General features: G+C 39.0%; 1 non-coding gene across 1 annotated transcript; it reads left to right on the forward strand.

The window, feature by feature from the left end:
- Positions 1 to 2,581: 2,581 nt before the first annotated feature.
- LOC129400265 (U1 spliceosomal RNA) lies at positions 2,582 to 2,743 on the forward strand. Its single transcript, XR_008627572.1, has one exon. It is a non-coding gene; the product is annotated as a U1 spliceosomal RNA (small nuclear RNA).
- Positions 2,744 to 22,684: the final 19,941 nt, after the last annotated feature.

A 22,684-nucleotide genomic window follows, 5' to 3' on the forward strand; every position in this document is an offset into this window, starting at 1 on the left:
AAAAAAAACTAACTTTTAAGTTAAGATTCATTGGTGTACTTCAAGAAATATGCTGAAACTTTCTCTAACAGACTCCTTAAAGAAAATTAAGATAGAAATCTCATTAAAAAATGTCGCAAAGCCCATTTCTCCGCGCCCGCACCCCCAGAATGACTGACGAAGAGGATGGAGCTGCTTGGGACACCGGCAGCCCACCAGCAACCTGCAGTATGTGACTTGAGAGTTTCCGCCAGGTCCCCCGAGCGGGGGCCTGGCGTTTCTCCTTTTTTTTTTTTCTTTAATCTATCTCTCTTCCCCTCAACCTCTGGGCACAGCACAGCATCTACCCCACTTCTGAGCACAAAATGGAGAGACGCACCCAAGTGCGCGGCGCGGCTGGCGGGGGATCGAGGGCGGGGAAGTACCGGTCTCCGCCCACATCGGACACTTAAAGAGAGTGCAGCCACGTGGGCTTTCCCATTTCTCCGCGCCCGCACCCCCAGAATGACTGCCGAAGAGGACGGAGCTGCTTGGGACACCGGCAGCCCACCAGCAACCTGCAGTATGTGACTTGAGAGTCTCCGCCAGGTCCCCCATGCGGAAACCTCTCTCTCTCTCTCCTTCAACTTTTTCCCTGGACTTTAGACAGAAACCCAGAACCGCGCAGCCGCGGCCGCGCGTCCTAATGTCATCTTAGTATCAGCAGTATGTAATGGTTCCTTCTTAATGGGTCGGACTTTTGTGGGTGATCCTAACAAGAATAGTAAGTATTTTGTTGAAATATTGAAGGCAATCAAAGTGGTAGCCATCTCTCTAGACTGAACTAAGCTATATCCCCACGCCGGCTGAGAAGAAATATCCTTCTTTCTCGGGAAGAAACGTGGCGTGGTGTCAAACATAGTGTGATGTCCATTAAGCAAACAGACCTGGTGGCGTGGGAATGGGAAATAAGGGGAAAAATTAGGTACATGGACCAGCGGGACGCTGGTGGTATCTCGAGCCGGAGCCGATATCAGCGCAAGAGCTTTGGTTCCAGAAACTGCTTCCAGACACTCTACTAGACTATCAACTAAGCCAGAGCCCCACGCAGGCTGATGACGGGAAATAACCATCCTCTTCGGTTTTTTTTCCTTTTGTCAGACAGCGTGGCGATTACTAAACAGGCGTGAACTCGGTGGCGCGGGGCAAGGGGGAAAAAGAAAAGTTATGTAACAAACAGCAGGACTTAATATCTCTATATTCTTAGTAATGGAGAATTATCAAATGCCTCATTGGCAATAGGACTGTCTTTTTCTTTTTGGGGGGAAACCCCAGCAACGGTAGTGAGTTGTGTGTTGAAACATGGAATGTAATCGAGATAAGTGCAAATGAAGTGAAACTTATCACGTATAAGGGTGGGGACTAGGGAGGTGGGAGGGGGCGGCAGATAGACTGGGGGGGTTGGGGATGGAAGATGGGCACTGGTGAAGGGAGGGGTGTTTGAATATTGTATAACTGACATAATCCTGAGAACTTTGTAACCCTCCACTTGGTGATTCAATAAAAAAAAATAAAAAAAAGTCGCAAATAGCATAATTTTCTAGGATTTTTGTACAGACTTGCAAAGATACTAAAGGTAAAATTGTCAAAAGGAGGCACCAGGGCCGGAGCGATAATACAGTGAGTAGGGTGTTTGCCTTGCATGCGGCTGACCTGGGTTTGATCCCCAGCATCCCGTATGGTCTCCCCAGCACCCACAAGTAATTCCTGAGTGCAGAGTCAGGAGGAACCCCTGAGCATCGCTGTGTGTGACCCAAAAAGAAAAAAAGGGAGATACCATCAGCTAATAAACTAAAGACATGAATTTTTAGTTCTGATGATGTCACCATTCTGGCTACAAAATCTTCACTTGTTAGAAGTCTCTGCAGTCTCTGAGGTTCAGTTTCTGTACCTTGTGATATAGGGATGCTTGAATTCCTTGAGAAAATGCACAGCTGGAGAAACATGCCTCCACGTTTCCTTCTTTTAGTCATGGCTCATGTTTATAATGAAACCTGGTCCCTTTCATCTAAACCTAGATCATATCCAACAAGCCTCAAATTAGAAGTCTAGAACTGCTGCTTCTGGACTATCACAATAGCAGAGAAACTCGTTTCTCTTCAGTGGAATAGTCTTTAGAAACTTGGTTTTATAGTAGGATTTTTCCTAAACTGCCCCCACCTCGGTAAGTGTCTACTGCTAGGACATTATCAAGGGGAAGAACCTTAGATTCGTGGTGGTCTTTTTCATCCCCCCCCACACTACACTTTATTTAAGCACTGTGTTTTTCAAAATTGCTCATAATGATTTGTTACAGACATTCAATTTTCCAACATCAATTTCATCATCACTTCCCTCTACCATTGTCTCCAATACTCCTGACCCCCATAGCAGGCCCACCATACTTTATTTAATATTGCTTGTTACCAATAAATTGCTAATGGAATGATGAAAAATATTTCTTTAGAAGAAGATTAGTGTAAATTGTTGTATCTCACATGGAGACATCAAGTCTTTATCTGAGAGATTACTAAAATGTTACTAGTTAAGCCTGTGTTACGGTTTTTGTTAGTCAAGATTGGTTGTCTTTACCTGACAGGGGAGACACAATGATCACGTAGGTGGTTTTCCCAGGGCGAGCCTTATCCATTGCACTCCGGATGTGCTGAAACCTGCCATTTCCCCAAATGTGGGAAATTCCACTGCATAATTTGTGGTGTGGGGAAACCGAGTTCAGGCTCTCCACTGGTTTTTCTAATTCATAAAATCAGATAAATGTCATTTGTTCTCTAGCTGTAAGGCACAGTTCTTTTATTTGGCCTTTAATCTTTCTTTTTGTTTTTTTTTCATATTGCAACTTTAAAGAGTTCGCTTTATGCAAATTAAAGTAAAAAAAATTGGTTGGCTTCTACATTACATCATATCCAAACTGGTATGCTACTAATGGATGGATTATAATTGTTGCAGAGTTTGGAGATGTCACTCACTCCAGGAAATCCAGAATTTTTCATAGGACATTTCAATTCTCTTGAAGCCTTAAGCCACAGTCTTTGCATCTGGGAAGTTATTTTTTCCATCTTCAAAGAACTCAATATTCACATCACAAAGGTCCTAATGCATTTGGGCTACTTCAGGGCTGGTTAACTAGGAAGCATTCCAGAAAGCTCATTTCTAGGCCCCTCCTAAATCTCTGCCTATAACATTTTGAAATTATGCACTATAGCACTGTCATCCCCATTGTTCATCGATTTGCTTGAGTGGGCACCAGTAACGTCTCCAGTGTGAGACTTGTTGTTACTGTTTTTGGCATATTGAATAAGCCACGGTAGCTTGCCAGGCTCTGCCCTGTGGGCGGGATACTCAAAGTAGCTTTCCAGGCTCTCCAAGAAGGATGGAGGAATCGAATCCGGGTCAGCCACAGGCAAGGCAAATGCTCTACCCACTGTGCTATCGCTCCAGTTCTTTGAAATTATAAGGAACAAAAAACATATTTTATATTATTATTCATGTAGTTTACAGTTTGTTTCTTGTGAAACTTAAAAAGAAGACAAGATACAGAAATGCATGGTGCAGGTAATTATTTGACATCAGAGCACATAGCCTTATTTTGCCCTCCTTTGTTCTACAAAAAACAGACAGTATTTGAACAATAAGCATCATTGGGATCTGAGATAGATACCAAGTGTGCCTGGAAGGCTGAAATTCAAAAGTTAAAGTGAACAAGAAGCAGAAAAACATGTTCTCCAAATAACAATGCAGTTCCTATGTGGCCAAAAAAAGTAAAGGCTTTATCACCAGTTAGATGTAGATTTAAAAAAAAAAAACAGTAGTTCTGCTTTCAATATCTCTGTGATCTTAGGCATGTCATTTGACTTTACTGCTTTACTTAGCCCACACTTTCATTTACAAAAGTGGGCATAGCACTTATCTCAGGGGGTCCAAGAATAAAGAAAATGATAAAAAACTCAGTGTTTGAAATATCTGGGACATTAATCAATATACTATAAGTACTCAATAAGTGTCAGTTTCCTTCTTTTCTTTCTTCTAAAGCAAAACCACAATTTAATCTGTCTTTCCATATACAGAAGTCTATCGGCAAATATTTCTGTACTCCCACTTTCTGAGGTGAATTTTCAAAATTCAGAAATAATGTTAGTAACTATTTTTAATGTAAACAAATCACTGTAAGATTAACTGTTGTCTATAGGGACTTTCTGCATATTTTTCTGAAAGTTGAAATTGAAAATTGGAATCAGAAGCCATCCTGTGGCTCAGCTCACAGAAAGTCTGATTAAATTTGAAAATTTTATTAGGTTAATGACATAAAACTATTATTTGGCAGAATATAAAATCACCTGTAATGATTCCACATCCAGTTAGATTTAAAAGGCAGGTAATAATAAATGATATTTAACTAAACTGGGACAGAAGTTTGAAAATTGTAGCTTAATAACATTCTGGCTTGTAAGCTCAGAGGAGGGAGATTTTAGAGTAACTTAGCCTAGACAAATACCAGATATCAGTACACACTGCAGTGTTGGCCAGCAATAACACTGGGTTTACAAATTTCAAAATACTGAGTCTTAAAGGTCATTAGAAAAACACAGAAACATAAGAGAAGAATAAAAAATAATGCGAAATGAAGATGTTCTTCAATTCTTGAAAAGAATGGGAATGACTATACGCAATAACATGACCTTTGAATCCTGAAAGAATACCGACTCCAGTGCAGGGTGGCCTATAATGAGGGACAAATTTCTGAATAGTACTGTTATAGCACTGTCTTTCTGTTGTTCATCAATTTGCTCGAGTGGGCTCCAGTAATGTCTCCAGTGTGAGAATTGTTGTTACTGTTTTTGGCATATCAAATACGCCACGGGTAGCTTCCAGTCTCTGCTGTGCAAGCGAGATACTCTTGGTAGCTTGCTGGGCTCTTCGAGAGGGATGGAGGAATCGAACCTGGGATGGCCACGTGCAAGGCAAACGCTCTACCCGCTGTGCTATCTATCCAGTCCAATCTCTGAATACTCAGATAAAAATGACCTGATTCCTGCACCCATATCAACATGGATCTTGACATCTGACTTTCAGAGTAAAATTCTGTAATGCAATTTGAAATTTGAGTATATTTTTGTTACATTAACAAGAAAGTTTAATATATTTTTAAATGGGGAGTTTGGGAACATTTTGTCTATGGAAAATTAAGAGAAATATTTCATTTAAAACATTTTTATGGCTGCTGTCTGCCGAGATGTGACCGGAGTGGCTGCAAGTGTGTGGCCTCTCCGTTGCTGAATGGCCATGATCCCAGAGGCCAGCTAAACTACTTTTGGTACCAGCAGCTTCTTGCAGAAATGTTTCCAGACTGTGAACTAAGCCAGGGCCCCATGCTGCCCCAGGAGGGGAAAGGTTTCTCTCTCTTGGCTTTTTCTTTCCAGAGGCAGGGGGGGAGAAGGTGTGGCAACCGCCATATTATAAGTACCACTAAAGAGAGGTATGAGCTTGCAATGATAAAGTTTCTGGCAAAAATCTCCCTGGACTTAGTTACTAAAACACTAAAATACAGAAATCCAAAACCACGCAGCCACGACCTCATATCTCTTCATTCTCAACAATGGAAAACAAATTATCAAATGTTTCCTTTTCAGCAGGTCTGATTTTGGGGGGAAACTCCAAACAATAATAGTGATTTTTTTGGCTTTTTGGGTCACACCCGGTGATGCACAGGGGTCACTCCTGGCTCATGCACTCAGAAATCACCCCTGGCGGTGCTCAGGGGACCATATGGGATGCTGGGATTCGAACCCGGGTCGGACACGTGCAAGGCAAACGCCCTACCTGCTGTGCTATCACTCCAGCCCCAATAATAGTGAATTTTTGTGGAAATATTGAATGTAATCAAAGTAAAGAGAAAGTAAAGTGAAAATTATCAGCTACACAGGCATGGGGGTGGGGTGGGAGGGGAGGTACACTGGGGTTCTTGGTGGTGGAATATGTGCACTGGTGAAAGGATGGGTGTTCGTTCATTGTATAATTGAGACGCCTGAATGCTTTGTTAAAAAAAAACATTTTCATGAGTAATTAGTCTAACTTTAAATCCTTAAAGTTTTAAAGTCTTCAAGAAGCATCTAAATATTTTAATGCAATTTGAAATCAACAATGGGTATCCATTAAGTGATGTATGTACAATTCAGCAAGACCGCAGTGAAAAGTGGCAGATGAGCAACACAGAAGTAGTAGTGATGGTTGACACATACTTTTCTTACCCTACATGTGATGAAGTTATTCCTTGATGCAATTATACAATCAAACTCCTATAAGAAGAACTCTTAATGGGAAAGAGAATGCTCGAAAAGTATGAAATAAGTATAGAGTATAAGTGAACAAAATTTCCTTACCTAACGTACTGTTGATAGATTGCTGACCTCAGCTGATGCAGACAGAGGGACAGAGCTGAGTACAAGTGAAAAAATAGAAGTTTATTATACTCCTGGAAGAACTCTATGGGGCTTAGATAGAGCTACACCCTGGGAAAGGCTAAGAGGGATTTTTAGTTTTCTTGGGTGGGAAAAGGGAACAGAGATCATTGGGACCCCAGCATGTTTGTTCTGGCCTTCTATTCTCTGTAGAGGTCGACATGAGGAAGCATGGAATGCAGCCTGGTTGCTCCGTGTTGCCAGGTGGGCCATAAGTTCAAGCTGGGGAAGGGTGATCTTTGATTCTGGGAGTGTTTTTTTTTTTTTATCTCTTCAGCTCGTTGCCATTTGGTCCTGGTCGTCATTTGGTCCAAGCAAAACTTACAAGTGTAACCCCATCTCACGTTGGGCATAAATTATATAACCCATATTAAAGTCCAACATCTAGCTTCAAAATCCAGTTTAACAAAAATATATGTTCAAAATGCCAATAGCATGATATAGTGTATTAACTACTATAGTACATATAGTAGCACTGCACTGTCGTCCCGTTGCTCATTGATTTACTCGAGAGGGCACCAGTAGCGTCTCCATTGTGAAACTTGTTACTGTTTTTGGCATATTGAATATGACCCAGGTAGCTTGCCAGGCTCTGCTGTGTGGGCGGGATACTCTCAGTAGCTTGTGGGGCTCTTCGAGAGGGATGGAGGAATCGAACCCGGGTTGGCATCATGCAAGGGAAACACCCTACCCTCTGTGCTATCACTCCAGTCATATATAACTTAAACTGTAGGTTTAAGTTATTAAGGTTCTTAAACTGTAGTTCAGACGACCCCATACAGGATTGATGCCAATGGGTTCCCCCAGGTGACTAATGTGAATCAGGGAGGAGAGAGGTAGTTTCTCGAGAAGGGAATCTGTCACTTCCACTCTATCCACCTCTGCCACCTGGCGAACAACTGGGTAAATCTAGGTCTGCTAAGGGTCCGCTGTGAGACTTGGTCTTCGCATGAAAGGAAAGTCAGTCCTAGTCCTTACCCAGGCCTCTCAGTTCTTTCACCATTGTCTCTCAGAAAAGAATTTCAGGGGGAAAAGAGCAATGGAATAAAAGCAGGTTTTATTTGAAAGTTCTGGGAAAGGGGTGGGTGAAAGCAATAGAGGAGAGAGAGAGAGAGACAGAGAGAGAAAGATGGGCAGACAGACAGACAGAGATGGAGAGAGACATAGAGCAGAGAGAGACAGAGAGAGACATAAAGAGATTGCTCAAGAAAGAACAAAGCTTCTCCAGAGTGGAGAGAAAGCTCCAGTACACATCTCAGTGTTAAAATTAGGAAGTAAGAAAGGATATATATCAAAAGGGGAGATGAAGGTGACACATATGCTTATGCACTACATGTGCTCATCAGAAACACACGGGCACAGGAAGCACACGGGTTTGAGCAGCATATGTGTGTGCTTCCTTTGTTCAAGGTGGGTTTTTAGGGATTTCCCCATCCTATCCCTATGTGGGGCTTCCTACCTAGGTAAGAGTCCATTGCTAGGGTGGTTGCCAAGGGGGTGGAGTTAGGAGTTAGTTGATGGTCTTCTTTGATATTCCTTTCCTGGCATGTGTTCTTTTTTTTTCTTTTCTTTTTGCTTTTTGGGTCACACTCAGCAATACTCAAGGGTTACTCCTGGCTCTGCACTCAGGAATTACTCCTGGTGGTGCTTGGAGGACCATATGGGATGCTGGGAATGGAACTTGGGTCAGCCACGTGCAAGGCAAGGCCCTACCTGCTGTGCTATCACTCCAGCTCCCTGGCATTTGTTCTTGATGAGCCTCTTCAGAGGGTGGTCCAGCCTTCTCTGGGTCTATGTAAAGGTCAGGTAAAGGTCTTACTAGGCCCTAGTTCCTGTTTCCACACAGTAACAAGGTAAATAATTATTTTAACAGCCTTAGGGCTAGTTGATTTTAGTATTTCCTAAGAACTCATTACTATGGCAAGTCCTTTTCCCTATCTGCCTGCCTGTGTCATATCATATAACTGAGGGTGGTGGTGGTGGTGTGTGTGTGGGGGGTGGGTGTTACAGAAATTGATTTAAAGCAAGTTCATGATTTATTGTCAGTAAATATTCGGTATGCACTTCTATTTTATGTACCTGGAGTCATGTAAAAATTTCCAAGGCCAAAACAGGTCACAAATTAAAAAAAAGTTTTAGAGCTCTGATATTCATTATGTACCATTACAGTATACTCTCTATGTAGTCATTTGTAACATTTACTTTAAACTATACCACATCTGTATGATAAATATACCACATTTATGTATAATCAGATATAACATATATTATGCATGTCCACATATGTGCCTAATACAAACTTAAGTTTCTGGGTTTTTTTAACCTCTCCTTGACTTCAAAATAATATAATATTTGGGGTCCTATCTTCTATTTGGATGAATAGTATCCATAAGGCCTCTGGACCTGGGTTCATGGAGTAAGAAATCAGGGCTGAGGAAGGGATTTGTGTCAATGGTCAGACTAAGCAGCTCGGTTAATCCTTCAGGGCCAAATAGGAAGCTAAAACATAAGGTCTAAAGCCAAGGAAGCAGTTAGGGTAAAGTAGATGGCTAGGGCTGAGGAGATGGTAATTTAATATTGGGTCCAATGGAGGTAGGATAGAAGACGCGTTAGAGACAGAGTAGGTAGTAGACTTGGGAAGCTGGAGTTGAGATGATAATAGGATTCTCACTTGTTATGTCCCGTCATGTCTTTCCATTTCTTTGGAATTTGTGGGTGTCTTCCAGCTGATTTTGATTAGCTCTTCTTTAGCCAATCACATTCTGATTTTGTCTTCACTTTCTAGCTTCAGGTCAAGGGTTTCAACCGCTCCCCACCCTGGCTGCCATTGGGCCCCCAAATTATAATTGGGTATGCTTCAATCTCTTTCCACACCAACCCATTAGTTCTTAAAATTAAGTCTGAAAAGGTCACTAGAGATATGGTAAAAGGAATGGGCATGTTGCAGAGGGCTGTCTGTCCCCTTTACTCAGAACACTAGGACCCCATGTCAATATGTGAACACACATGCTATATGCAATATATCCAGAGCCCTTAAGAATGAGGACGTCTCAGATGAGAAGTGAGATGAAGTTGAGTCACAGTCTGGAATTTTCTGTGTGTTTGGTCTCCACAAAACATAAATACAACAAAGAAGTAGCTACTGGTGAACCTTCAAACACATTGAGAGATATTTTTGCTCACTCGAAGTTTCTCAGTTAATATCTGCCCAATATAGCAAACTAATAACTGCCCTACATAAGTTTCAGATGATCTGGCAAATTGTGTTATATTTTATCAAGCAAAACAGCAGTGTGTATGTGTTGTGAATTTTAAAAGTAATTGAAAAATCTTTTAAAATATAACTCCAGGTGATCATATATTTGAGGTGTTCACATACCTAACACAATAAACAAGAATTTTGAAATAAAATCAAAATAAAAAAATATTGCAGTTTTAAAATGCTATAATACTGTGGTATACACTATTCATTATATATATATGTATGCATAATATATACATATATATTATGTATACATACATATATATATATTTAGTAAGTCCTAAGGCATAGTTTAGTTACCATAACTTTTTTCAAGATTTGTGATTACCATTCTAGAAAAAAGAAACGAAGACAAAAGGATGACATTAATGATGCGGGCCGAATATAGACTAGAGACAGCAGAATGGCCACTCAACACCTTTATTGCAAACCACAACACCTAATCAGAGAGAGAGAACAAAAGGGAATACCCTGCCATAGTGGCAGTGTGGGGTGAGGGGAGACGGGACTGGGGAGGGGGGGAGGGATATTGGGTTTACTGGTGGTGGAGAATGGGCACTGGTGAAGGGATGGGTTATCAAACTTTGTAAGGGAGAAACATGAGCACAAAAATGTATAAATCTGTAACTGTACCCTCACGTTGACTCACTAATTAAAAATAAACGATTAATTAAAAAAAATTAAAAAAAGGATGACATTATAGCACACAGAACTTCCTTCAATAATTGGTGCTGGGAAACTAGTTAGAAAATATTATTTGGAAAACTGTTAAGGAATAACAAAATTGTATATTTATCTTATTTCAAGTTCAAAAATCAAATCAATTTAATATGACCACTTTTTGGTTTTGTTTTGTTTTTTGTTTTTGTTTTGTTTACTTTGTGTTGTATATTTCATGTTACTATCAGAACAGAAAATCAAGACAACTATCCATGTTTTGACTATTCTTAATTAGGTTTGTAAGCTGAGTCAGTTTGTGACTATTTGCCTCTCCTTGGTCTTCATATTCTAGTCTAAATAGCAAAATCAGGCAACAAAACAAACTCAAAATGAATTAGGCATCATGAAACTGCCATAAGAAATTGTAAAAAATACAAAGGCACTCACATGGAAGGGGGTGATGTGATGTGTGTGTTGTGTTGTTCTCGGGCTCTCAGGGCAGCGGTCTCTCTCTCTCTCTCTCTCTCTCTCCACTCACGTTCAGTTGTCTCGAGCTGCTGTGTATAGACCGGAACTGGATGGTTCCTCCTGTGCTCTGCTTCTGTGTGTGCTGCTGTGCTCTCTTCTGTTTGTCTCTCTATCCCTGTCTATTTCGCTGTAGTCTCTCCTCTGGTCTCTTCCAACCTCTCCCTGTCTCTGTGTCTTCTCCCTGCTTCTGTGTCTTCTGTCTTGCTTCTGTGTCTTCTCTCTACTTCTGTGTCTTCTCTCCTACATCTCTAACAGTCTTACTTTATGTAGCAATCGCATAGGGCGATGACACAAAGGTGGGTTGAACATTGACAAATCAATGAAGAGGTGTAAGACCACTTCTCCAGGAGATCAACAACAAAATCTCATCTAAGGAGACTACTCCAGATTACTAGGAGATCTGCTTAAGGGCGGGATCCCATCCAGGGTGTGTCACTCTCTTCTTTCCTCAGCTAGTAATCTACTTAAATAGTTATAGTAAATTTACTTCTAATATTTCTAGCAATGTCATTCTGTATGAGCGCAGTAAGAGATATATCAGACTTAAAGTTTGGTTGTTCCTGAGGACATTCACTATATATTCCAGACCACAGTTCTCAGGCAAGGTTAGTCTTCCTAACCCCAGCAGGGTCCTAGTCTCTTTATTAGTTTTGGATCATGACAGTATTTGTCTATGACCATGTTCTCAACTTATAGTTGAGTATTGTGGTGCTTTGGCTTGGCCCATTTTGATGCCAGGGTAGCTCACAGCTTGCCCTGGGTCCATTCCATTCCTCGTGAGGCCCCTGCTTTGAAGGTGCTAGGAACTAAGGGAAACTGAGTCGAGAAAGCAGTTGCACAGGAGTAAATATTATTGGAGTCAATCAATACCCAAGTTACACAGCATAATATTAACTGTCTTCCTGTGTTCATACAGAAAGGATATTGCTTTAAGGTAAACTAAGTTCCCTATGGCAAGGCTGAAAGGACAAACCTAATAATATCCTACAAGAAAGCATTAAATAATATCTTGACAATAGTCTGGAAAATTTCTCTTTGATTAGTATGACAAAAGCACAGAGAAACAAACAAAGAAACAACAAATGAGGCTTAATCAAAATAAAGTTTGCACTACAAATAAATCAACAGAGTAAAGAGAAAATCTAGGAGTGAGAGGTGTACATGCAAGCTGTACATATGATAAGGTATTAATGGTCAAAATATATAAACTACTCAAGTAGCTCAAGAATAAATTTAAGAAAAAAATTATGTGCACACGGCTTGAATAGACATTTTCAAAAGACATTAAATTTAATCACCAGGTATGCAAAAAATTTGACATCACTGATCACCAAAATCAGGGAAACAATTAGACATTACCCCATAGATGTTTGAACTGCTAACATCAAAAAGAAAAAAAAAATAATAAGTGATGGCAATGATGTAGAGAAAGGGGACAAAATTAAAGCATACATAATGCTTGTTTATACAAAACTTTCATGTTATACACATTAATTAGTTCATTCAAAAATTCAATTATTCTTGATACCTTGGGCTGGAGCGATAGCACAGGGGCTGGAGTGATAGCACAGCCTTTGGGCTTTCACCTTTCACGTGGCCGACCCGAGTTGGATTCCTCCACCCCTCTTGGAGAGCCCGGCAAGCTACTGAGAGTATTGAGCCCGCGCGGCAGAGCCTAGCAAGTTACCCATGCGTATTGGATATGCCAATTACAGTAGCAATAAGTCTCTTAATGAGAGACGTTACTGGTGCCCGCTAGAACAAATCAATGAGCAACGGGATGACAGTGACCTTACTACAAATTTTTTATTCGTTGTCAAATTCTGCCAATGCTGTTAATGCATTGATATCTCGTGAGTTCATCTGCACTAATCAGTGTCACTGGAGTCAAAAGCTTTCCATTTAATTACTAAACTAACAGAACTGGTCACTCTGATGGAGTCTACACTAAATCCTTCACTTCAAAACTCTGCTTCCATCAACCTTTCAAATTGCAAACACAGGCATATAAGCTGCATATTTAAAAGTTATTCATGGGGAGCTGGAGCAATAGTACAGTGGGTAGGTGCTTGCCTTGCTTACAGCTGACCTGGCTTTGATCCCTGGCTTCACATTTGGTGTCTCAGGCCCTGCCAGGTGTGATCCCTAAGCATAGAACCAGGAGTAAACTCTAAGAAGCACTGGGTGAGGTTAAACATAGTTATTAATGACTCAACTCTCATAAATCAAAATATTTGGTTAGTGTTTAAATAATAACCTATGTCCAAGGCACTGTGTGTTATGACCTACCCTTTCCTTTCTAGCCTCCTTTTCTGGGACTACCTTCTTTAGCCTCCACTTCCATTAAATTGAACAAGATTTTAGCTCCTAAAATGTACCACTTTATGCTGTCATCAAGTTATTAAATATTCTCTAAATCTTAAATGCTCCCATGTTCCTTTATCCTATAAGTCTGTATTTATGTTTTGGATCTCAACAATAGCAATTTTTAGGGAAGCTTTTCTTGGTCAACATTTTAACTTAGTGTAGGACAGATTACTTTTTAATAAGCTCCATATAACTAAGCTTTGACACTAGCAACTTTTTCTAAGATTAGAATAATATACTTAATTATTTGATTATGTCATTATATACATATACAAGCAATAAAAAACAAAATTAATGAAAATTTTGTTGTATATTGTTTAATATTTTATCAACAATTCCTCCTTTAATTATTACAGAGTTATCAACATATATTTCTGAGAGAAGTGGCAGAATAAGTACACTCAATATAGAATAATTATTAAATGTTCTCACAAAGGGGAATTTTCGGCAATGTAATATTTAACCTAAAGTGGAAGACTCAGATAAATATTCTAATGAACTTTCCCTACAATTCAAAAATAGTAACACCAGTGTCATATTTTGTGAGTTCCTTATATGAAAAAATTTGAAAAATTGTGGTCGTTATATAGCCATGTGATGAAGCCAAATTAATATGCTCGATATCTTAATCACATTATCAAATTATCTTTAAATTGAATGATAAAATGTCTTTCTATAGTTAAAATTTTATTCTGCATCTAAATGTCTGCCCATGAGAGAATGGTGCAGGTAATTAAATTATATGAAAGATTTTATTATAGGTCATGTTAAAAAAATTGATTCACTGATTTATTTTGATAGAAAATGTCCTCAGAGGTTGTTTTTACATTGTGATTGGGACAGTTGTAGAAAAATATTGACACATTGGTGTTGGAAGGGATGAAGCAATATTGTAAGTATAGAACAATGGCATGGCAAATGTTGTAGGCTATGTTTCCTCAAAAAAGAGCACTGGCAGTGAAAGACCTCTGGAACCCAGCCACAGCCATGCTCAAGGCCACTCTCCACATGCTTAGAGGAGCTTCATACATGAAGAAACCAGCAGAGAAGCCCAGGTGTGCGGGACCAGGGATTAAGATCTCTAAGCCTGCTCAGATCGGGACTGGGACTCCTCCACACAGATTCCCCATTTTCCAGTAGCTAGGCAGTTACAACCACAAATTGTTATCCCTCTTGGAGAACCCGGCGAACTACCAAGAGTATCTTGCTTGAGCCCAGAAAGCTCCTCATGGCATATTCGAAGACCAAAAACAGTAACAATGATGGGTCTCATTCCCCTGATCCAATGTGGCACCGCTGGGAAGGACGAGTAAAGAGGGGCTGCTAAAATCTCAGGGCTAGGAGGAATGGAGATGTTACTGGTGCCCCCCTTGAGCAAATTGATGAACAATGGGATGACAGTGACAGTGTTACAATGATGATAAAAATCACAATCTCTCTCCAGATCCTCTTTAAAAAAATTTTATTTTAAGCACCATGATTTACAATATTAATAATGGCATTGTTCCATGGATAAAATATTACAATACTATACTCTCTGAGTGTCTGTTTTCCTCAATTATTGGCTCAGCGTCCCCTCTCCCTATACTGCCCTCCTGCAATCTCCCCTTACAGTGCTATTCTTTCTATTTATAATCAATTCTCAATTTCTTTTACTCAAATACATTCTGTTACTCAAATACTTTCTTTCAGTATTTGTTGTTTCCTCACTGTGTTTCTTTGTATATCACACATGAGATTGATAATTCTGTACCTGTTTCCGAGCTTCTGAATTACTTCACTCAGCATGATACTCTCCAGATTCATCCACATAAACACAAACTGTGTGATTTTAAATTTTCTTTTAGCTAACATTCCGTTTTATGTACCATCACTGTATCACTGTCATCCTGTTGTTCATCAGTTTACTTGAGCAGGCGCCAGTAACGTCTACATTCGTCCTAGCCCTGAGATTTTTTTAAATTTTTTTTATTTTTTATTTTTTTGCTTTTTGGGTCCCTGAGATTTCCGCAGCCTCTTTTCATTCATCCTTCCCAGTGGTGCCACATTGAAGGCATAGTCAGGGGAATAAGACCCATCATTGTTACTGATTTTGGCATATTGAATATGCCACAAGGAGCTTGCCAGGCTCTGCCATACAGGCAGGATACTCTCAGTAGCTTGCTGGGTTCTCCAAGAGGGAGAACTAGACAATAAGAGGTCGCACATTCATGGACATGAGCTTCCAGGAGCTTTGTTTTATAGTCTCTGGATCTTGGCCCTTGATAGGATTGCATGACGGGGTCAGTTTGGGGGTGTGACTGCCTAGCTACTGGAAAATGGGGGATCTGGGTGGAGGCCCAGTACCGATCTGAGAAGGCTTAGAGATCTCAGCTCCGGGTCCCACACACCTGGGTTCCTCTGCCAGTTCCTTCGTGTGTGAGGATCATCTGAATGTTTGGAGAGTGGTCTTGAGCATGACTGTGGCTGGGTTCCAGAGGTCTTCAGCTGCTGGAGCTCTGCTCGGGTCAGGGAGGGAATACATACTATATTTTGTACCATAGTTTCTTTATTCTGTCATCTCTTCTTCATACTTGGAGTGATTTGAGATTTGGGTATTGTGGATAGTGCTGCAATGAACAAAAGACTGCAAACTGCAGAGGTCTTTTCTTAATAGAGTTTTGGGGCCACTGGGGGAAATGCTAAGAGGTGGAGTTGATAGATCATATAGAAGATCAATTCCTGGATTTTTGCGAAGTGAATATATTGTTTTTCAAAAAGACTGGGTCAGTCAACATTCCCACCAGTAGCAAATCATTTTTCCCCACATCCTTCCCCACCAATACTTCGTGATGTGTGCCAGTATTACTAGTATAAGATTATTTTTTATTTGCGTTTCCCTAATGAGTGATGAGAGCATTTTTTTCGTACATCTTTTGACCATCTGTATGTGCTCTTTGAGGAAGTTTATGTTTATCTCACACTCGCACCTCCCAGGTTTTGATGATGTTGTTTGGGTTTTTTGTTGTTGTTGTTCTTGCTTTTTTGTAAAGTCAGTGCCTTATATATCTACCCTTTGTAGATAAGTGATAGGAAAATATCTCTCCCAGTCTATGGAGTATTACAACTACTACTACTATCATTGTTTCTTCTGCAGTGCGGAAGCTTCTTAGTTTGATATAGTCCTGTTTGTTTATTTTTATTTCTATTTGCTTGACTGATTGCATGGAATCATTGAAGACATCTCCAGATTCAATGCCATGAAGGGTTCAACCCATGTTTTCCTTCAAACAATTAAAGGATTCCATAAAGAATATCACTGTATGGGGAGACTGGAGGAAGAACATATTGGGTGGGAAGGGGATACTGGGACAATAACGGAGGGAAGCAGATAATCAGATAGAGACTATAATGTTGGAACCTTGCCATTATCAATATTGGAAATCATGGTGCCTAAAAAAATTTTTTTTAAAGAAGATCTTCCTGGGAGAAATTGTGATTTTCATCAATATTTTTGAGGAAATATAACTTAGACCATTTTCCATACCATTGGCTTATTCTTGCAAGGGATTCCATAAAATTATTTAGTTATCAAGGTCTTGAATTCACTTTGATTTAACTTTTTTTCATTGTGTTAGAAAGGTATGTGATTTCATTGTTGCATGGGACAGACCAGTTTTCCCACCACTATTTGTACAAAAAAAGATCCTACAAACAATAGACATGTACAGTAGTGATAGGCTACAAATTTAATGCACAAAAATACATGATATTTATATAAGAAAATAATGAAATAGAAGAAAGAAAAAATTTAAAAATAGCATTCACTGTTACACTGTGGTCCTGTTGATTATTAATTTGTTGAGCGGCCACCAGTAACGTCTCCATTGTGAGACTTGTTACTGGTTTTGGTATATTGAATATGCCACGGGTATCTTGCCAGGCTCTGCCATGTGGGTGGAATACTCTTGTAGCTTGCTAGGCTCTCTGGAGGGATGGAAGAATCGAACCCGGGTCAGCCACATGCAAGGCAAACACCCTACCTGCTGTGCTATCACTCCAGTAACAATTGTACTTCAGAAAATCAAGTACCTGGGAATCATCTTAACAAAAGAGGTTAAACTTACACAAAGAAAAAATAATGAATTCAAAGAGCTAAATTTATGTATAATTATATAATCTGACTTCATAGTTGAACTGAAAGATTATATATGCCATCTACACAGCAAGGTTTTAGAAAAGTTACTTTCACAGTGTAAAATGGTCATGTTGGTGAGGCTGCTATGTTTTTGGAAGGCTATTCCACTGAGTAAATTGCATCTCATCTCCAAAGGAAACCAGTTCAACAATTTCCTCCAGAGTAATAGCAGAAACTGAGCATTCAATCAACAGGAAGAGAGGGAGTCATGGTGATGATTGTTTTTGTTGTAAATGCCATTGTGTATGTGTTTTTGACATACTTAAAGTTCTGGAATGAAGACATAGTAAAACTAAACTTTTGCCAAGGACCTGACACCTAAATTAGAATGTGTATTGACACCAGCTGCAATGTTATTCCTGTCATCACTGGGAAATGGGAACAGCATGCAAATCAGTCTAGCACTAGAATACCTTTGCCCACACAAAAGAAGGCAGTAGATAATCTTCATTTTTTGTCAGTTTTCCAAGTCCCATGTGATGCACACATGAAAAAGCCTGTGAATTGGTATGAATAATTGGAATCAGTATGAATGATTGAAATCATTAAATCAGTATGAATGACTGACTCATGAAATCAGATTGAAATCTCAACTCCATACATATTAGTAATATACATAGAAACAGTTCAAGTTGTAGAATTTTTATATTGGTGGAGTTTGACATCAGAAATTGGTTGAGGAGAAGGGACAGAAAATCCAAAATTTTGTTCTAAGATAAATTTGTGGAGCAGCTATACTGCTTCTTACCACATCTGTTTTTTTGGGGACAACATTTGATGGAGAATCTGATGAATATATTATAGTTTGCTAAGTCCTCTTCCCCAGATGCTTTGGCTTCGTCACTGATTGCAGAAGCCATACCAAGTCTAACATTTTGCACAATTATGACTGTTGAAATTTGGATTCTTGCCAAAATTTCCAACTAAGTATCTGGGTTACACTAAGTTGTTTTTCCCCCTTCAAATTCCATTTTTTTCCATAATTCTATGGTTTCTTTCAGTTTTAATATTTTGTGGTAGGAATGCATTAGTGTTCTGAACTTCAGAAAGCATATTGAAACACAGTGAGTATATGAGAAATGATATTTTATTTGTCTAGTTCTATTATACACCTGGTTCAAGTTCTTGAATAAAGAACAATTTATTTTTCTAAAGTTACACTTAATTTTTACCTGGAAAAATTAAATTATCTTAGTATATGTCGTGTTCCCTCGAATTGCATCCATTTCACATTTCTGATATGTGCATCATCCTATCTGGACAGTTATGGCTAATTCAAGTAGAACAACACTTTTGCAACATACCAATAACAGAGTTTTACTAGTTCAAACTTCCTTAAAGTCATTTCTTCGTTTTACTCAAGGTCTTAAGGAACATTTCTTGATTCTTTGTACTACTCTGAATCTTTAAGTAATAAGGTAATTCTTTCCACTTAGGCTTCACTTTCCATATGCTACTCTAAGTTAACATTATTATTTCTGATTTTCTGAGCAAATGTGGTGAGTGGTGACTATATAAGACTGATATTCTCAGTCAGATAGCTCACTTGAACATTTATTTTTTTAAATCTCTCTTTTAGAGAGTAAAAATCAATTCTTATTGACTGCTAGGGAGTAAAGGCAATTGCTATTCTTTAATTCACTTAAGCATACGGATATATTATCATCTTTGGCACTCTACCCTAGTAGAGCTTTCTATCATTCAGTAATTACCCCTTTGCCTCCACCAAAGAAATTAGTATGGGTATGTAAAGGGAGTTCCAGGTGAAAAACTTCATTTTTGAACCAAAAATATCTATTTATTAATTTCATAATGTGGTACATATATCAAGGATTGAGTTTAATTCAGCCTAAGCACATAATGGATATACAAAACAGTATTTTATGGAAAAACAAAATCCATACAAAAATCATGATATAAGTGATGACAAAATTTTAATTCATATTCATACAAAATATCAAGGGTCATCTAAATATAATGATCCTTTGGGCTGTGACCATCTAGATTTCACTCCCAGTAACAATGGCCCAGGGTAAACAGACTTATGTCTTATAGGAAATTAAATATTTTGGACCAGAAGTGATGCTTTTTACTTCTCTACAACTCACTGACATGAATAAATTATCCCACCTCATGCATAAAGGAACCAGAAGAGGAACCCAGGTGTGCGGGACCCGGGGCTGAGATCTCCAAGTCTGCCCGGATCGGGACTGGGCCTCTTCCACCCAGATCCCACATTTTCCAGTAGCTAGGCAGTCACACCCACAAACTTCCCCTGGTTCCATGTAATCCCATCAATGACCAGCATCCAGATACTATAAAACCAAGCTCTCAGAAGCGCACAGCCGCAACCAACATCTTATAGCCAAGTTCTCCCTCTAGGAGAACCTAGCAAGCTACCGAGAGTTTCCTGCCCTCATGGGAGAGCCTGGCAAGCTCCCCATGGTGTATTTATATGCCAAAACCATTAACAATGATGGGTCTTATTACCCTGACCCTGAAAGAGCCTCCAATGCAGCTCCATTGGGAAGGACGAGTAAAGAGAGGCTTCCAAAATCTCAGGGCTAGGATGAATGGAGACATTACTGAGACCACTCGAGAAAATCCATGATCAACGGGATGATGATGATGATAGTTTTTCCCATCCCAGTCATGTCAGGATTGGTCATATAGTTATTCTGAACAATAAAATCCGAATGGAAATATCTTAGCTGAAGTTTTTTTTATTTTTTTAGTGAATCACAGTGAGTTTCAGTTACATACTTACAAACTTTCATGCTTGTATTTCAGTTATACCAAGATCGAGTACCCATCTCTCCACCAGTGCCCATTTTCCACCACCAATGGTCCCAGCATCCCCCCACCACCCTTACAACATCCCCTCCACCCCACCCCGCCTCTGTGTCAGGATATTCCCTTTTGTTCTCTCTCTCATTTTGGGTGTTGTTGTTTGCAGGAGAGGTATTCAGTGGCCATCATGTTTTGTCTATAGTCTACTTTCAGCCTGCATCTCCCATCCTGAGCGGGCCCTCCTAGCACCCTTTGCTTGGTGGTCCCTTCTCTATATGAACTGCCTCTCCCCCCAGCATGCGAGGCTGAAGTTTTAAAATCCATAGCATAACTTCGTGGTATTATTCTCTGTCACAAATTTAGAAATGTTTTCATCTTTCTCATTCATCCTCACTCCTGTAACTACAATTAAATTAAATAGACCTATGGCCAACATTCAGTTCACAGGTAGCACAGGTAAGAAATAAACTTTTGCTATTATATATCTTGGGCATCTGCTATTATATATCTTGGGCATATTTGTTACTACAACATATGTTTTGCTGAACTAATGCTTTTTAGGGGCTGAACCCAGCGATGCTCAGGGAATACTCCCATTCTTCTTGATGATGGCATCATCCTCCATGTCTCTATAAAAATTGGCTGCCATCTTTGATATATTCTGACTGAGACTCTATTCTCACCCTTTTCAATTTTACACTTGCACATTGAAATTATGATTACACCACAATTTTTAGTGAAATGCTCTTTCTTCTGAAAAAAAGAAAACCAAAACTTCTAACTACAGATTGGTTCCCTTTTAGATTTGACTTTGCAGTTTCTCTTTAGTAACATTTTGCATTTGACATTCTGAAAATAGAGCATGGTAAATAGGAAATGGTATTTGAATTTAGAACATGAATGGCAGAATTCACATTTAAGTGTAATTTAATAGATATATGGCCTTTGGCACCAAACCTTAGATATATAAGCTTCATTCTCAGCCATGCCATAAAATTTCATCAGTTACCACTAATTAGGGCTATTTTGAAAATCCTCTTAGCGGATATAAATGCAGAAGACAATAGATATAATGACCAAATAATTACATAAAGACAGGACTCATATCTTTGAGAAGACTGAAAGTCTTAGTAGTTGAAGTCCAATTCTTTCACACTCCCACCTCAGACCTAGTTAGTGAATTGCGTTATTGACGCTGGTATTCTGTGTATGTAAATGAGGAGCTAAGATTTAAAAATAGCTCTATTGCCCATTACTGAAGACATCTTATCCCGAATCTTCTCCCCAAATCTTTAGTCTGTTATGCTATAGTAAATTATCTCCTATGCTCTCTAATTTTGGGTTGTAAAGACATATGTTTCAGGAGTAGATTGTATTGATATTTTCTGCAAGTGAAGGCAATATGTTTCATGTGTTAAAAGACAATGCAGGACTTCACACACTTTGGATGCACCTGTTCATTTTCCATTCACACCATTACTCTCGCAACTAACATGAAAAGAGCAGTAAGTGGTTGTATTTCATCCTGTTCCTCATCGATTTGCTTGAGCGGGCACCAGTAATGTCTCCATTGTGAGACTTGTTGTTACTGTTTTTGGCATGTCGAATATATTTTATTTGTAATAAATTTGTCTAATTTCTTGATTCAACCTTCTTCTTTCATCCATTCTTTTTCTCTTTTTTCCTTTTTTCTCTGTATTTTCATGTATAACAAAGAAACTAATCATTTTTACTCTTTTACCTGAAATAAGATTGAGATGAGGGAGTAATATGAAAGATATAATTATGATGTGCCAAAATAGGATCATTGAAATTTGTTCTCTTTTTAATAATTTACTTTTGGATGACATTTAAATTAAACTGCATTTTAATTCAAATACAAAGAAAGAAACCCACATTGCTAACTAACTTTGCAAATCAAACTGTCAATACAGTAATTGCCTTCTTGCAATTCTTATAACCTAAGCCCCAAACACAAAAGTAATTACTTGGTTCAAGTTGTCACCTTGTGACTTATGTTTAAAAGTACACTCCCCCACAGTACTAATAAGCCCTGTTAAGAAAGAACTTGTGAACTTCAGTAACCACTGAAGTGGCATTCCTTAATTTTAATAGAAATTCACTAAAATATCTTTATACTGTGTACCTATAACTCATTCCTGTGTGAAATTGCAAGCAATAAAGTAATCATGCAAAACCAATATTACAGGCCATTAATTGGTAATGTAATCATTTATATTATTTAATAACATTTTATTTTTGGATTTAGGAGTGTGTGCCCATTTCGTAAATAAGAAAGTGAGGTTCACAATATTAACTTAATTTGGCAGCAATGATAGTACAATGGGTAAGCTGCTTGCCTTGCATGTATCAGACATAGGTTTGATCCCTGGCATTCCATATGGTCCCCCAAGCACCAGCAGGAAT

This window comes from Sorex araneus, chromosome X, assembly GCF_027595985.1.
Source record: "Sorex araneus isolate mSorAra2 chromosome X, mSorAra2.pri, whole genome shotgun sequence".
Lineage (NCBI taxonomy): Eukaryota > Metazoa > Chordata > Mammalia > Eulipotyphla > Soricidae > Sorex > Sorex araneus.